We start from the raw sequence: 19,038 nt of genomic DNA on the forward strand, positions 1-19,038 counted from the left end.
TTCCAAAACATCTTTGTTTAAAAAGATAGGTGGTGATCCATCTTTGGCCAGTAGACTATAGAGTGCTGACCCCTGCATGGAACCAAAAGGTGTGTTTTCCATTCCACGTTCCATTGGCAAGAACTAGTTGCATATCCCCATTTAGGTACAGGGTATCAGAGGGATGTAGTGTGGCTGTGTGCCCAAGAAGAGGAAATTCTTTAGTGAATGAGCATCTAGAGAGTCTCTGACATACAATGCATCAGGGGTAGAGGGTTGTTTGATTTTTTTTTGAAACAGTGGACACACTGGTGTTCTAGTCCAAACTTTAAAGAACATCTCACAAGTTTTCCAAGTCCTATATAGATCAGGTGGGAAGTTATCCCTGCAGGCAGATGAGTCTTCTCTCAGCTATGTGACTGAAGTACAATATGCTGCCCCACTGGTAATAAGTGGTCATTACTAGATGGCAAAGATAAGGGCTACTCTGTGTTAACTCAACCTTCAAACATCCACTTGGAACTGAAGCTTTTCTGTCAATTGGTTTCCTTCCTCCCTCCTTCCAGAGACCCTATAGATGAGTGAAAAACCTTGCCCTGCAAGTGTGTATGCATAGATCTAATTATACCAGCAGCAGTTCAGTGTGTGGTGAAGTGTTTGTTTCTTTGACTCTCCAAAGGCCTACCCTTTAATCTACTGTGGAGTCAGAAACAAAAAGTTCTTTCAACAGACCTGTGAGTTAAGCAGAGCAAACATTTGGCTAAAAATAAATTTGGGGAAGCCTTCCTATATGGGAGTTACAAATAATGTCACAATCCCAGCCCTTGAACTCTCCCACTCTACGATTGTAAGATGATTTAGTGAGGAATGGCTCCGGTTCTCCACTCCTCCCCTTCCGTTTGGGCTGACCTTGTAACTTGTTTTGGTCAACAGAATATGCTGGAAACCTGCAAGCTCTACTGTTCATCAAACCCTGCTGCCTCCATGTGCAAAAGTCGCAGCTAGCCAGGCAGAGTTTGAGATATGACAAGAAGCTGAGAACAATTTTCCTAGGCCAATGCCTCCAGAGCCTGGCACAGGTCAGTAGAATGGGTCAGCTGATCTGTAGGTTTATGGGATTGTTTGTTAACCAGCAACAGCTAACCCATAGAGGGTATGTCGATTGTGTTTGCTTTTGCTTTGAAGTAAGAAAAACTTTGATCAGAGGGTTTCAGAAAGTAGGCATTTATTTGTCTTATATGACAGGAAGCTAAAATTAGGCACAGGGCTGGTATAGTGGCCCACTTGTCCCATCTTCCATGCCTACTGCTTAATATGTTTGGCTTTCCTTCTCTTCTTGGTAACAACATGGTTACCAGATGGCTCAGTCTCCTAAATCATAATGGTGTTCAAGGTAGTTTGAAGAAGGAAGGAGAAAGAACAAAAGGGTAGGTCAGCTGTCCATTTGCCAGGGAAATAAAAGTTTTCCTGATCACCATTTCAACAGATTTCTGCTTGCACATGATGGAAGGACACCTTTTAGGAAGAGCTGTACATAATTAAGGTACTTCTGAAACAGTGTACCTATTTCAGAGATTCAAAAACTGTAACTGAGTGCCATCAAAAAACAAGTATTTGCCAAAGGTAATAAAGGTAGCAATTGAATGAGCAAAAGTCAAGGGACTTATTCAATGTGTAGTCTAGGCTCTGTCTGGCTCAAGATTCCCAGTCTCTCTACTGCCTCTAGGGTCTTACCATGTCTTGCAAAAATAGAGGCAATCCCTATGATCTGAGAGTTTGCTGTACATATCCCATATCACATAAAAAATGTAGTCGTCTTTTTACTACTGGGTAGACCAGAAGGCCATGTATCTATTAGTTGATAAACTTGTGCATATTCCTTAACCTTTTGACTTAGTTTAACCCATATTTCTGCTAATCACTCAGTTTTATAGAAAAATTGCCTCTAATTCACCCAATCTTAGGTTTCCCACATCTGATAAGTTGCAGAAGTCTATGCATTTTACATGAATTATATCTCGAATTGTCCCCATTGGTATCAGTCAATTAGAACGTTAATTAATTCTCATTGGTCTTATGTAAGAATAAATATATACCTGTTCCCTGTGGCTCCTCAAATCCATCCTGTGTCTGAGTTCTGTAAGGCTCTTTCTAAACTCAGTTCAGCCAGGCACTCTCTGGCTCAAGATTCCCAGTCTCTCTATTGCCTCTCTAAACACAACTGTCTGAAAGTGACTCCACACACCTTTATAGCTTTTCCTATAGAGGGAAATCCATGTTTGCCTGAAATTGTCCCATTTAAGCCTCAATCCAGTTAGCCTTTGTCCCACCCCTTTTCACTCTCAGAACTAAACCAATTTGGATGGTAAACTACATGATCACTCTCTATGCCTTTAAGTATTTCCTGTTCTTTGCCCTTTATCACTTTCTGAAAGTACTGAACTGTTTCTTTAAAAGACTAACACATAGCAGTCTCCTCAATGCCTGGGCTTGCCTCTTATGAGACATAAGTGAAAACGAAAGATGTGTGTTAGCATGTGGGGAGAGGAAGGTGTTAACTAGCAAGCAGGAAGCAATTTTAAACAGTCACCCCACTGAAGAAGATAAGGCACTAGTTGATGTCTTACTTAAACTTTGTGATTGTCCCAAGGTTGGCCCCTATACCCCACATTGCTCTTAATAGTTGGTAAATGGAAAGAAGGGGGTTGTGACTCTTGACCCGAGGAAGAGTGGTGATTTGCTCCCCTCTTTTGGGGGTTGAAAAGGGAGATACATTGATAGATATAGTGGTGGGAAAGGGCAGTCAGTCCCCTTCTCTCTTGCATGACAGGCTCAGGCTTGCTCTGCAAATTCACCTGAGAGATGTGTGCTGGCAGGAACCCTCAACCATCCACGATGTCTCCTACCTGGAGAGACAAATCTACTAGTGGAAGGCCAGTCAGTCTCAAGTCACAGAGCATGCAGAGCCTCCAAGGAGAAGAGGTTCAGGACCCCGATTTATTAGAACATTGCGTCTCCCCAAGTAAGGCTGCTGTTACATGTGGTGCTTGGAATATGATTAAGTCCTGCTAATTTCCTAGGCAGTATTACTGATCATGGAAGCTAACTATGATTTATCCTTGTACAAATCAGAAACTGTGTTCACAGTTTCACATAACTGACTCGCATTCATACCTGAACAGTTTTGTCCCAGCAATGGGGCGAAGAAACTCTAGGCAAATGTGGAACAGTTCCCAAGAGCTGTCTATCTTTGTAAAGGAGATAAGCTAGAGACATTTCAAAATGATTACTAAAGAACATATGTAAAACAATGACCAGGAGGAATCAGAATCATTCATACCTGGTTTTGGAGGTCATCCTGGTCAGAAAACTAAGCCTGGGTGTATGCAAACTAAACAAGTAGCTGGTAATTGTCCGATAAGAAATCCCTGCTTTTTCCGACTCCTGGCATCTTTACTTTTCCTTATTTATTTATGTATTATTTATTTAGTGAAAAGAAAAGGGCTTGGGGCAGCCAGAAAGCAGATACATAGGAAAGGAAACTTACCAAAGGGAACAGATGTTTTTCTAATTTTGAAAAAAAAAAAAAAAATAAGGCGAAAGCATGCCTTTCAAAGCTAGAGATATGCACAGATTACCACCCTCAATGGGTTATGGGCGCTTGGGGATTTCTTGTCCATTTAATATATTTTGAAGTTTAATATCTCAACAGTGAAAGGAAACAGAAGCAGCTAATTCGGAACCTAAAAGTTTTTTCCTGACCCCTTGGTACCTAGGCACAATAGGGTGAGTTCAAAACTGGGTAAGGTCTTAACTCTGTTTCCTGTCTTTTGTTAGTTTTAATCTGGTCCTTAAACATACTTCATTGTGGAATTTTGTTTAAGAATGCCTTTGATTTTTTTCCCCCCACTCCCAAGGAATGCCAGCTAAGAGAAGGAGAAAAATAGAATATAGTTCTAGTAATATGTAATATGTATCTTAAGAAGTTACCTGGTGCCTCTTTTTTATTTTTATTTTTTTAACCTGGTGACGTTGCAATGTCTTTCTCTTAGAAAGAACCTGAACTTCAGTCTTAGGGAGAGGGTGTACTACTCTTCTTCTTAAAAAAAATAAATAAATAAATTATATATATATATATATATATATATATATATATATATATATATATATATATGTTATTGATATTTTACAGAGAGGAAGGGAGAGTGATAGAGAGCTAGAAACATCGATGAGAGAGAGTCATCAATCAGCTGCCTCCTGCACACCTCCTACCGGGGATGCTCCTGCAACCAATGTACATGTCCTTGACTGGAATGGAACCTGGGACCCTTCACTGCACAGACCAACACTCTATCCACTGAGCCAAACCAGTTTCGGCTACCCTTCTTTTGAAGTGTGCTTATCTCCATGAGAAACTCACACTACAGAGCCATGAGCCACATGGCTCCTGGGGCTACAGCCTTTGTGACTGGAGGCTGAACCAGGGATAACTGTGTTTAGGAAAGTGAGAGTTGTTCCTATTTGTAGGAAGAGGCTATGGGGTTAAGCCTCGGACTGACCTGCTGGCAAAGCCACAAACAAGTCCCAGCTTAGAAGGCACAGCCCTCTTAGCATAATTAAGCTTGACCTTATGCCCCTCCCTAGATCTTGTCTGGGTCGCTACTGGGCTGTGGGAGATGCAGCAAGTTCTGCTAAAACAAGTGAAACTCACAAGAAGATTGTAACGATGGTGCCACTATCTTATTTACCTCTAGCTGTAAAATAAAGGCTCAGCTTGCCATCTGGATCTTTCTCTGGGGCCTTAGCCAGGTACAGGAGATCCAACCCAAACCAAGCTTATTCTCTTTGTCTGTCTTTTCTTCAATCCTTCGCCACCCTCCCTCGGGCTCTACGAACCCTTGGCTGTGCTGGTACGGCATACCCCTTCTAGGGAATGGATGACAGTCCTACTAAATGCACACATCTTCCAGTTGTGCATGTTTGGGGTAGGCTGGGGAAAGGCTCCTTGAGTGGTCCCCTGAAATGCTTTACTGGCTTAGTAAACCCTTCCCTGGAGCCAGTTGACCCAGTTACCTAGTCAGTCATTTCAATGGATCATCAGTTGACTATGACTAATGGGCCATTAGATTTTTTTTTTCTTTTTGCTTACCATGGTCTGCTCAACTGCTTTTATGGATAACATGCTATTTCCTCTTTAATGACTGGGACCATGTCTGTGGAGTGGAGGAGGCGAAGGATGATACATATGCTTTCGTGAGAGAGAATGATGGAAAAGCAAATAGCAGGCAAGGGTGAGTAAGAGTGATTAAGACAGTTAAACAACAGTTAACATTGTGCCCTTATGACCACATGTTTAATAGAGTGTGATACATACTTGTGATGCAGAAACCTATAAACTCAGAATTATTGTATGGAAAATATATGGCTACCATATATCAGTTACACTTAAACACATGTACGTGCATATGTGTCCATATTATATGTGGATATATATGAGGCAACCATCTGCTTTAAAGGGGTCTATTGTATTATTCTGTTGGTGTTTTCATTGAGTGCTATTATTTTAACAGATATATTCATTTCACTTTCATATTGCCCTGCGACTATTATGTTAAGCTGTTTAATACAAAACATTCTCTATATTCCACTAGCACACGCACACACTCTATGCTATTTGATAGTGTATGCCCAGACACATTAAATGAAGATATTCTGTTATAGTGTTAAAGTAAAATTTTCAAAAAAGTGAAATTGTGCTTCATCCAAATACAAAAAATGAATGTATGTCAAAGATGTTATTTAGCTCACTAATAAGTGAGGAAACCGGTGAGATACTAAAACAGGTCAAAATGAGAATTTGACTTACTGGGATCCATATCATTCATTGGCGCTGCTATGAGCAGGAATCATTCACATTGTTATTCATTTCCTACACGTTTAATAGCCACCCCTAAAGAATTTTAAAATAACCAAGACGTAATTAAAAATCATTTCCAAGTCTTGGATAAATTTTCCTGACAAGAGTTTTTATTGCTTCATTCGTTAATTGGAGTACTTTTCAGGGTCTGTTATGAGCTCGTATTAAAGACTGGTAGACGCAGGTGAACATGAGAAGGTGTCTGTTCTCCAGGAGCTAAAAATGTAGATGGAGGAGAGAGGTGCGCTCAGATAACTAGAGTCTGTTTGATAAATGCCAATAGAATCTCAATGAATCACTCTCCTAGGGAAGGGCATTCATGGCTCCACAGAGGAAATACTGTTTGAGCAGAGTCTCGCTGGTTGAAAAGCTCACCAGCCAGATAGAGAGAGGCGGAGGTTGCAGGTGAAAAAGCAAACTTTCCATTCTACCTAGTGGGAATAGAATATGAAAAGGCTCAAGGGTGTGAAAAAGCAAAGCATATTTGTGGGGACTGCAAGTATCAACAGAAAAGCCAAGGCCCTGGGGAAGGCTGAGGCTGGGAGGTGAAGCTCCAGAGACAGGAGAGGCAGACTTGGCTGATAAATCCGCTTACCCTGAAGGAGGCAGAGACACAGTCCTGCCCTTCAAGCAGCGAAGAGCTAAGTGCTTCAGCATTTCAGATCTCACTCCGCAACAATGTACATTCGTATCAGGAAAATCAGTTAAGGTGCTGTTTCAATAGACCAGCCTGGAGAGCGACCAAGGCTCCAGGTGCCCTCACCCAGTGAGCATTCTCACACACCCAGGGACCAAATTAGGCTTGTTTTTGGAGAAGGAGCTTCCCTCTTCCTGGGTTCCTTTTCTTTGCCTCCAATCCTTTCCCTTTCCTCGGCTTGGCTCTTCCCTTCTTCCCTCCCTCCAGGTGTCCCCCCCTGCGTACTTCCCTCCTCCCTCCTTTCTCTCCTTCTCTGTGACCCTGTCTCCCTGCAGTTCAGTCTAGGAAACACCTGCTCCACGTCTGCAGCCTGTGATCCCTCACGGAAAGTCAGACCGGTGCTGGGGAGGGCGCTGATGTTCAAAACAGTTCTGGACAAACACTGACACATTCCTACTCTCTGATTCTTATTTTAAAACCAGTCGCTGAAGCACCATGACATCATCCCAAGCAAGGTAAAATACAACCGCTGTTTTCTGCCTTATAATTACTACATGCCAGCCCGGCTTTCCGGCTCCCTCTCAGGATTGGAAACTCTTTGCTCCCAACGACAAGGCATTTGCAGGTCACCTCCCAGGATGGGTTATTTCCACAGATGGCTAATTTGGTCCATTTGTCTTGACTCGTGCTAATTTCCTCTCCAGGGGGTGAGATTTTTTCTGACAATATTAATTTTTTTAAGTAGTCATAGTGGGGAAAGTGGAGGAGAGGGTTAGAAACATTTCATGAGATTTCTAATACTCTAAATTCATCGCAGTTGCATCAGAACTTCCAACTCATTCAGTGAGGGATTTCCCCCCCCCCCCAAGTGTCTGGATATATTTAACTTAAGACAATTCACATTAAAGTGTGAGATGATCAATAACCAAACCTTCTAACCATGATATTCTTTTCAAAATATATTATTAACCGAAAGCATCTCAAATTGAGTAAATTTGGAGCATTAAATAGAAAGAAAAAAACATAAAATAGATGCACAGAAATATTTTTGATCAATTACTTTCTACTGCCCCCAAAATAAAGTTATTATTTATCCTCTAGCAAGATAGAATAATAATGGGATAATCTAAAACAGTGTCTTCATGGTTCTGATCACTGAGAATGGTTGGCCACCTCATACTATCCTAGGTTCTCTCCCTAACCAGTTTGGCTCAGTGGACAGAGTGTAAGCCTCTGGACTGAAAGGTCCCAGGTTCGATTGTGGTCAAGGACATGTTCCTTGGTTGTGGGCACATCCCCAGTAGGAGGTGTGCAGGAGGCAGCTGATCGATGTTTCTCTCTCATCGATGTTTTTAATTCTCCGTCCCTCTCCCTTCCTCTCTGTAAAAAAAACAACATCAAAAAACCCCCCCAAAACCCCAAAATCAATAAAATATATTTTAAAAAATAAATAAATAACTATTGGAGGCTCAGTATGTACAACCCTGAAATGAGGGGTTTGAATAGAGATAAAAGTGAGCTGTGAAAAATTAGAAAGCTAGTATCCTATTGTTCCCTTTCAAATATGGCAATTAAATAAAAAGCTAGCTAAAAAAAAAAAACATTCATGTAACAGGCTCATGATGAAAAATGAACACAGCAAATCAAATCCAACTAAAGTAAACCATAATAGCACAACATTCAAAGGCACAGTGTCTTAAAAGGAAGTCATGGAAATTCCCCTCTACACCTTCAGGATCCATAGTCCCATGCATTTCTCAGAGGTAATTAGTGTTAATTTCTATGTATCTTTCCAAAATGTTCTTATGACATTGCATTAGTTAAGGTTCTTTTGGTTTTGGGCCACAAAAATAAACTCCGGCTGACTTAAGCCACAAAAAAAATTTACTGAAAGGATGCTGGGGTATTTTGCGGAAGTGAGGAAGTGAGACCCTTTCCTTAGTCTTTGGAAAGGGTAGGTGAGGGGAAAGTTACAAGACATCCCTGCACCATATGTCAGATGATTGCCATCAATGAGACTTGGCTACAAAGATTCCCAGCCTCTAGTACTTCTGTTTTAAATTTCAAATATGATTGGCCAAGCCAGATTGGGTCAGTGAGTTGCAATGTGGCTGAATGTGTGAGGGCGGAGGGGTTAGGGGCTGGGCAGATCCCATAGTGTAGAAAGCTGGGGAAATTGTTTTGACAGGTTAAATGGCAACTTTCAGGAAAGAGACCCCATGAAGAATCGCATACAAAACACATGCTTACGCTGTACATATTTTATTTATACAAATATCTCTTACATCTTAATCATCTATGGAATCAGGGATGCATTTTGTAATTGATGGTACTTTAGAATTGGTGGATAGTTTTTAGAGACCATTTTGCCTTTTTTTTTGTGTGTGTGGCATATAAAATAGTGAAATCTCTCCAGTTTGGCATTGTAGTAACTTCTGCGTGAGCGGAAAAAATTACCTTTTGTCACTGAGCCAGGTGTCACTTATAAGCATACTGGAATTTCCTACCTGGAACTATCTTTAGAAATTCCTACATGAAAAATTAGTTCCTGAAATTAGTTTCATAAAAAGGCCTCTTGACCATTACAATAGAATTAAACTTTATATAAACACCAGATATCTTATTTTAGAGGCAAATTGCAAAGCTAGGTGCTGTGGGTTAGAATAAAATAAAGACTGTTTTTGCTCTCAAGATAATTACAAATTGAGCCTTGATTTTGAAATGTTAGCCTCCAAACTGTGAGAGAATAAATTTCTCCTAAGCATCATGTTTATGGTAATTGGTTACAGCAGCCTTGGTGCAGCTAATACATCCTGGGAGAGGTCATATAGTGTTGTAAAAGTACAAAGCATGATGAGGTATAGTGGATCTTTTTTGAGATCTGGTTTTAGCAGCAGAAGAGGCATTATGAGTTGGAAGCTGTGGAACTTCAGCAATTTAATTCACCAAATACAGCCTGGGTTTCTGTATGCTTATGGCTGATGGGATTTCTCCTAGCTAAAATGGAGAAAGAGGAACTATATTTACCTGCTTACCTAGAACTGTGGTCTGCAAACTGTGGCTCGAGAGCCACATATGGCTCTTTGGCCCCTTGAGTGTGGCTCTTCCACAAAATACCACGGCCTGGGTGAGTCTATTTCGAAGTGGTGTTAGGAGAAGTTTAAGTTTAAAAAATTTGGCTCTCAAAAGAAATTTTAATCCTTGTACTGTTGATATTTGGTTCTGTTGACTAATGAGTTTGCCGACCACTGGCCTAGAATAACCCAAAATTCATACCACATATATGAAAAATTAGTTTTTAAAGCATTAGCCATCAGGTAAAGCAGGTCAATTATGCGTGAGAGATAGAGAACAAGGGTGTGGAGACTATGCCCCAGTTTACTGCTTTGAGAGAGTCATAGGCTACGATTCCTGGAGAGAGAACCCAGGCAGAGCTTGATGAACAATCTAAATAGAAGAGACAGAGCTAAAGTCTGAAGAGACCAAGGTGTTCAGAGGACAGAGCCCTGGAGGAGAAAGAAATGGATGTGTGGGAATCATGCACATTGATGCATCTAGCTCGAGTGTGATGATTTTCATCAAATGCTGTATCGTCTTCCTCAGTGTACAGATCTTCACAGTCACTCCTCACAGTTTATGCCTTCTGTCTGGAAAGCCTTTGGCACACACTACATATTTTTTAGATCATTTCCACGTAAGAGCATGCATAACCTATCACTGAAATGGATCAGAACCATTCCTGTGGACATGCTCAGGCTCCCTCAGCCCCTGCAGGCTAATGAGGACTTTGGAGCCTTCACTTCTGCCGTCTGAGGAGGGTCTGCCCAGTCCTTCTGGCATTTGTAATGATCAGGGCCTGCCTGTAGGGGAACAGGACCAGAATGCTGAGAAGTCAACCAGTTGCAATAATAAAGTGATGAATTGGGGTATTAGGAGTAAATGTATGGAGGAGGTGTAAGAGAAATACATTCTTGCTATTTTAAAGAAAGTTCCTTGGGAGGGACTTCCACGTAGATGAAACAAACAAACAAAAAAATGGATTTTTTCCTTCCTTAAGGCATACCTGGAGACTCTCTGACCTCATTAAAGAGTTAAAAAATGGGGAAAAAGGAACTTAGGTTATTTTTGACAGTTCATATTTATGTGTGTACTGCATCCATTTGACTGTTTTCTGAGCTTGACCTTAGAGAGATACGTAAAATAATCTATCATAGGACATCACAAAACCTCTATTCTTTACTGTTTCATTAGAAACTTAGAGTTTCCACATTACAAGACTTTAGGAAACATTTAATTATGCTTCAAGTGACACATCTCAGACACAGAATTATAAGAATCTTGAGTGTCAGGGGATTCTCATTGAGCTCTTTTTTTCTGTAAGCCACATTTCATTAGATTTGTCTTCTCTCTATTCTGTGAATTCATGAAGTTTTCTTGCAGTGTCTTCCACTTCCACTTAATAAGACTTTCTTATTAAGCTCTTGGCTGCATGACCGACTGCTCCCATCTCTTTCCATTCCTTAGCAAAAGCTGTCAGGTAAGGTCTGTGAGGCTCAAATACGGTGGACCTGTCTCCAGGATGGCTGGCATTTAGATGTTCAGAATGGACACATAGAAACAGTTCGAGGGGCACATCTTGCTTGAACCAATTGTGAAGGGAGAAGTGAACTTACTTGAGCCTGGTGGTTACGAGTGTGCCCTCTTTTCCTCTATGAAAATTTGGTCTTGAACATCATTTTCAACTAGCTATGGAGACTATTTTCCAAGATCTCTTACACATACAGGTGGGGCAGTATTAACACATTATTTATATTAATAATTCAATGTTATCTCTCATAACTAATATGCTGCAAATATTGAGCTGGGAGCAGCTGTGTAGCTGCTCATATCTGAAATAAACAAAGAGCTAGTGTCTGTGAAAAGAAAGAGCTCAATTCATAACAAAATGGCATATATTTCTAATATGGGAAATCTAGCTGCTTTGCAAAGTTCTTTCTAGGACAGTGGGAGATGTTATTTTATACACTCAGCATTTACCAGTTTTAATTTTCCAAACAGAACCTATTTCAAATATTTTAGGGATTTTTTTTGTTCTGTTTTGTTTTTCCTTTCCTTAAATTGGATGGCCTAAGATTGCCTTCTGGAGGGCAAGTGCTTGATTGACAGCTGAGCTCTGGTCTGCAACCAGAAGGCATCAGGCAAAGGTGCAGACAGGAAGAAACAGAGGACCATCGGGTAGAAAACAGACCAGGGCCCTGGGCCTGGGAGTCTTGCCACATGTCAGACGTAGGGTGTGAGGGGGCTGAAGATGCAGTGGATGAGAGCCAGGGAGACAAATGATGGAGGGAGGTTGTGCGGCAGACAGAGGCATTGGGAGACGGGCATGCAGAATGTTGGACTGTATAGAGCAAGACAGACTTTTTTGTTGGGGTCTGCATGCAGAAAGACCTGCCAAGGCTTAGTTCTAAACTGAAGAAACCAGGTTGATTGAAGGGAAAACTATGAAGGAGGTAGGGGCTGTTTCCAACATTCTGCCATTACTTTTCAACACCCTGTAGCTCTTTTGGCAGATTCTTTCCATCCAGGTGTTCAGACCCTCACACTCCCTTCTTCTGAACTACAGCATGCAGAGTCACCAACATTGTAGCAATCATTGGACAACCTTCCTACTCCAAATTTTCTTCTCAGTTTTTTTCTGCCTCCTCCAAACTGGTTCCCTCTTTGTTCATGTCCTTGATCCTTACTGAAATCAGTGATGTCAGTGATCAATATTGTCTGATAGTTTCCTCCCTCTGTGATCACATTTGTATTCTTCCTAACACAGTAAATAGGGAATTCCAGTGGAATTGGGCAGGAAAGAGGCAGTTCCTTGATTTCTTAAGATTACTGTTTTGCCCATGAGTTAGGGCCAACCCTGCGAGTGTGAACTTAGCTGTTAGAGTAGCTGTGGTTTTGGAGAAATAGAGGGAAAGATGGAGATTGCTAGGGGAAAGACTCAAACAGAAACTTGATGGAGAAAGAAAGCCTGAGAGGTTAGGGGTGGGGGGCAGGTTGGAGAGTGTCTACAGGCTAGCTTCAGGGGATAAATGCAAAACATTTGAAGGGCCTGAGTGAGTGGCTGAGGTAATGCCATAAAACCATTAAAAAAAAAAAATAAAACATGGCTTGAGCTAATGGATTTCTCTAGGACAGTTTCTCCTTTCCCCTGCTCTGTGAGTGTAGCCCAGCCTTCCGTTCTGCTAATGTTCATTGGTTCTGTTCCTGAGTCTGGGGATGGAAAAGGTTGCTTAGGTGTCAGCCAAGACACTCCCTCTGTTTGGGGGAGAGGGAGCTGCCAGCCCGACTATCCGCTTCCTGCCAGCTTAAGGAGCTTATGACTCAGATTCAAGCAAAACACTGAGCTGAAGCAAAAGAGAGAGGGAGGGAACCTCAGCTCAGATGAAGGCTTTCGTGCCAAACTGCATCACTGAAGCCATCACACCAGAGGGCTATGTGATTTCATGTTCATGCTCTGCTTTGAAAACACACACACACACACACACACACACACACACACACACACACACACACACACATTTCCTTTCTCTCACACACAGACACAGTACTCCCTGACCTGAAATACGGAAGCTCTTGTACCCTTCTGTAGGAAAAGCTACTCTTGGAAGCTGGAATGGTTATTAGCATCTCAGGTTCTGTGATAGCAGAAAAGTCACCACCACATGTTATGATTCAGCTGCTGTGTCCAGTTGTCTCTTCTTGCCATGTGTCACTCTAGTTTCCATTCCTCATAGAGGGAGGAGTTGGAGGAAGACTGCAGACATTTCTTGGGAATAACAGTGAAACCCAGACTCATGTGTTTCACAGTCTTCTGTGGTTCCAGTAGCTTCCTGGATATTACTCTGGTGGATGAGTTGCTGCCAGTGTTGACTTGCTGGTCATTTTGGAAGACAAACTTTACCCCTGAGGAAAGGTACTGAGTAAATTAGAGAGATCTTCATTTTTTTCTTTCCCTTCCTCCTTTCATTACTCATGGACAGGCCCACATCCTTCCCCTCCCCCACCCCAGTTGTCTGAGTAAATGTCTCTTAGTCATTTTCCTGCAAGTGTCTTTCCAACATGTACCAAGGAGAAATGTGGGATCTCTTTGAAGTTCAAAGAACCAACCCATATACTTTTGTGTTAAATATAGTTTATAGTGTGACTCCCTCATGCATGATTATATACAGCATGCAGAATCTTCCTAATATTCCAATTCCCCTAGGTCACTTACCTTTCAAGAAGCCCTAAAATCTCCCATAGTCAACTGTGTAGGACCAGGTGTCTTATTGCCCTTTGATAATCTTCCTGATCTGAATCCAGCTTAAGTTTCGAGTCTCATCTCACCTGACATTACCATTTCTTTTTAAATTGACTGGACTGTTCTACTTAATCCCCTGACCCAAATTAATCATACCTTTCTTTGAAATGTTATTTTCTAACAGCTGCCTGATTCCAACTATTCTTAAAACCCAGACCCATGTCAGTTCATTATCTTTGTTGGAGGAGAAAAAGGAGGATAAGAATGAGAAGGACAGAGAGCAAGAATAAGTGTGTTGAAATTTGAGGGGAAAGAAGGTGATTGTGATAGGTTATGTTTTTCGGGAAATTCTGTCATTAGCCTAACAAATTTATTATAGGTGACCCCTCTTCACTAGAACACATAGAGAAGCTCAATAATGGGATTTATTAGTGCACCAGAGCTGTCAATCTCAGTCAGAAAAATGCATTACTTTAATTCTGGAGTGGGAACAAATTTTTCTCTAGATAGTGACAGATGCATGGGAAGTTAAATTTGAATAGGAAGATAGTTTAGTGGACATGGATATGATAAAAGTGGAATAGTTAGAACTAAATGTTGGCTACAGTTTAGCCTGATAGTTATTTTTTTTATTCTTGAGAATCTCTTCCAAGGGATGCTTGTACATATGAATTGTCCTACAGACAGGTTCTCAAGGTCATCTCTCTGAATTTCTAAAGCTCATCAATGCTGTTTTTTTGCAGACACCTTTTTCTTTTTAAAAAAATGTTTTTATTGATTTTAGAGAGAGGAGAAGGGAGAGGATACATTGATTGGCTACCTCATGCACACCCCCTACTGGGGCTAGAACAAGCATGTGCCCAACTGAATATTGAACCTGAGGCCTCTTGGTGCCTGGGACCATGCTCAACCCACTGAGCAACACCAGCCAGAGTGCAGACACTTTTCTTTACCAGGTGCCATCCATCTGGTTACTAGCCAAGTTTAGATGGAGGGTGACTCTGCCTCTTTAAATGCTCTACCTATCTCTTCTTTGACCCATGACCTATGGGCTTCACTGTTTAATGATATTTCCACTTACAAAGAGGACAACCAACCATGTGTCCCAATAGTTGGTTTTCAATGAGGCTCTAATACTAATCAACTTCATGTAGCAATCTGTCTCTGGTGCATTCTCAGTAAATATTAGCTGGCTAATTGTTAGTCTGCCACTTTGGTAGGCTGCTGTAAATTCCTTTGCCTGAGACAGGCAGCCAGGAGCCTAATTAGTGGTTTAGAGTTAGTTGCTGAAATTTTATTAAAAGCTTCAGTATTTAGATCAAGGATAAAATTGATGGAGAGGGCAATGGACAAAGCACATATTTTTTTCTTTCAATTTTAAAATATACTAACATTTTATATTTCTATTGATGAAAGGCACTTCAGAGATACCTAAATAAACCATTTCTCTGATTGATTGATTGATTGATTGACTGTCTTATTCAAATTTAAACAACAGACCAGTGACAAAGTGGGGCAGAAATCTACATCTAACTTTAAGGCAAATGAAAATCACCCTCATTAAATCATAGTTTAACTATGGAATCTAACTGAAGACATAGTCACTTGTTCTTTATATTTCACTATACTCTCCTAGGAGCCAACAGAACAACAGCCATGAGAGCTAGGCAATTTCAATATTGCTGCCAAATATTTATGTCTAAAGTGCTTTATGTTCCTTATAAAGTCAGTAATGAAATAGACATTGCTATGGTTACCATGGCATTAGACTAAAATTTCAACATATGTGGCTTGAATGGATTGATCCAGCCACTTCAGATGTCATTTCCAAGGTAAAGATTGTGGTAAGGGTGACGCCAATGAAGGAGTCAGCTACTTGTGAATACTGGGCTTCCAAGTTGCAATGTCATCTCATACATTTATTCATTCTGGGTTGGGTTGGAGTTTGGAAGTATTGTTTCATTAGACTGGTTGATACCATGGAGGCAAAAGAAAAAGAAACAGTATTTTTTTTTTTTTTCTTCCAGGATGGAACAATGTGTACAATACTACTTTTATAAAAATTTGGGGGTAAATTTTCCCTGTGTGCCCAAATGTGAATCAATTAAAGAGATATTAATTGGAAATAGCTTGGAATAATGCTAAAATAACACAGTTTCAAGAACAACAGAATTTGTTTGATATTGAACCATATTTGGTTGGTGCCTCTTATGAAGTTAAAAGGGTCTTGTTAATAAAACTAGAATTTGTGAAAGCTTGACTTGATTGTAGAGAGTAGACAGGATTAGAAGAACACATTCTGTGTGTTTTGAGCTCTTTTCAATATTTTATTCTTTCTTTTTTGGTAGATTTTTTTCTCTATAATTATGAAAGATGAAATAACACCGTAATATTATTCACTGTCTTCTTATTAGCCCAGGGAAATTATTATTCAAAATGTTAGTAATTTTTATATTGAATAGACATTATTTTATAGGAGGTAAAAAAAAAAAAAGATCTTTTTTCTTTTCATTGTGTTTACAATGGAAGATAATACACTGGCATGGCCAAGGATTTACAATGCCAAAAGGTGCTTAAAAATAAAATAATAGCATTATGAGAATAATTCCTCTCATTATAGCTAACTAGAATCCAGACAGATTCTTTTTCACCCAAAGTTAAGAGGTACTACTAGTATGTTTCAAATGAGCATATTTTTTCCTGTGTCCTAAAGACCTGAATAATAAATTGGCTAATAGGATAAAGTAAAGAAACACAGCTCAATATACTCCTGACTAACAAGTAACCACAATACCACTAGGCATGAATCATGTTGGTATTGTGAATATTATGGCCTGTGTGTTTTATGATAACAATTCTAAGAGAACAGATATTTGTGCAATATTTAGTCTGAATGGTAAAAACAATTTAATTCTATTTTTGTGGGACTTTTACCCCCTTCTTAAAGAGTGAAGAGAAGGGATTTATTGTTGGTATGACTAATTGCAACAGTGAATGCAGTAATACTTGTTAGAAACAGAATAATAATATAACTTTATTATAATATTAAGTTGTTTCCTACCAGGTCTCTTACAAAATGATCTATAAATCTTGTAACATAAAGATGTTCAGTGGACTTATTCAATAACAAATACAGATGAAATTGAAAGTATAAGAATAATAGAGTTCTCTGAATATTATAGTCTATGTCAATACAAAAGAAGGGTGAGGAGAAAAAAAGAGATTTTAATCCTGTAGACCAGTGTTTTTCAACCATTTTTGGGCAAAGGCACACTTGCTTCATGAAAAAAATCACGAGGCACACCACCATTAGAAAATGTTAAAAAATTTAACTCTGTGCCTATATTGACTATATATAAAGTAATTCTCTTGAATAGGAATCAAATAAACACAAAGAAAGTATTTTATAATTACTTTATTATGAAATATTAAGTAAACAAAATAGTGAAAAATTATAAAATTCTTGTCTTGTCTGCACCTACGGCACACCAGGCAACATCTCGCGGCACACTAGTGTGCCGCGGAACAGCGGTTGAAAAACGCTGCTGTAGACAAGCCTGAGATCAAAGGGGACAGATGAAAATGCTTTGCAGTCATTATTCTTACTTTTCTATAATATTTAGATCCTAGACTGGACACATCCACTTCTCCCAGGAACTTCTTAGAAATGAGAATCTTAGTTCCCACCATAGATTCAGAATTGTACTTTAACAAAATCCCCAGGTAATTCATACGCATGCTAAGTTTTGAAAATTGCTGGTACCTAGAGCATTCCCTCATCCCCTCATAAATGCCTATGCAGGTAAACTTGGAGTTTCTCTGATGATGTGTAAAGTGAGACATCCTTCTTCTCCCGTAGAAGGACTCACAGTTCTAATATTCTAATTCCAGAAGCATGTCTATTACTTCTTCAACAAATCTTGGAACAAAATGGGGAAAATAATAGAGATAAAAGTCAAATATACAGATGTTCCATGTAAATCCATGTCACCCTGCTACTATGACTAGGGAAAGTCAGTCTCCTGAAGTAGAGAACATGACTTTGTTTGGGAAAGTATGGAAAATGCTAGAAATATGAAGTCACTGAGACATTTGTTACTCCACCAAGCTCTTAAGGTCAATTTGAATGACTGTTTCAATTACAAAGATTCAAGAATGCATTCTTCAATGTTATAGATGGGAGAGTTGAACTCCTCATTCTTTCTTTGCCTGCTACTTCTCCACCTTCCCTCCCAGTATTTCATGAGGTCACCTCCACAATAAACTCTTTGTATTAGAATATGGCTTCTGGGAGAACCTAAATCAAAACACTTAGTTTTGAATAAATATTAGGCATAAGAATAACAACAAATTTGGCATTTCTTAGAACTACGTTAATAGGTGACAGAAAAAAAACTGAACTAATGTGTATCACTTGTTTTCATGAAGGAAAAGGTTTCTCTAACTGGGAGGAGTAAACGGAATACTGTAATATTGAGTGAGTTTGAGACCTAACACCGCCCCACTTGACTAAATGTTATTCCTTCATTCAACATACCTCTGTGCAGTGGGCTGTTATGCCTGGGACACTATTTTGGTACTGTGATTACAATACTGAGAAAGGCAGACAAGACCTGCACTCTTGTCTAGGTAGGGGATAGACAGAACTTTAACTGAAGGGAATAATAAATTAACACAATAATTTTATAGAGTGATGTTTTATGAAGAGAATAAAAGCAAATAAATGGAAAAATAATACACTTTAATTCATTTATTAATTAGTTAATCCATTTAATAAATATTAGCTGTTAGCACAAGGCAATTACATTCCATTTTTTTAAATATCAGAAAATATGATTTTTGACAAAAGTCTGAACTAGGAACATTATATCTTGGGCTTAAAAAGGGTGATAAAGTCTTATTATGGAGATTATTTCCCTCCCACCCTTTTATTTTTTTAGCTTAATACAGTATTCTAGAATGACTACCATCATGTAATTTATAATCTTTAGAAGATGCTATAGATAACTTCAGGGAGGTAGCACACATTGTTCACTGAACATAAATTATGCTAAATTCACATGACTTCCCCATTTTGTTAGAATCTCTTGGGACTTGGGAACAGAAAACTTCTTGTATAAAATGCATTTCAATTACATGAGCACATCTGCAATACCATTTTTTCTTTTTAATTCTCACCCAAGGATATGTTTTATTGGAGAGAGAGGG

This window comes from Pipistrellus hanaki (assembly GCF_964339955.1).
Source record: "Pipistrellus hanaki genome assembly, chromosome: 6".
Taxonomy (NCBI): Eukaryota; Metazoa; Chordata; class Mammalia; order Chiroptera; family Vespertilionidae; genus Pipistrellus; species Pipistrellus hanaki.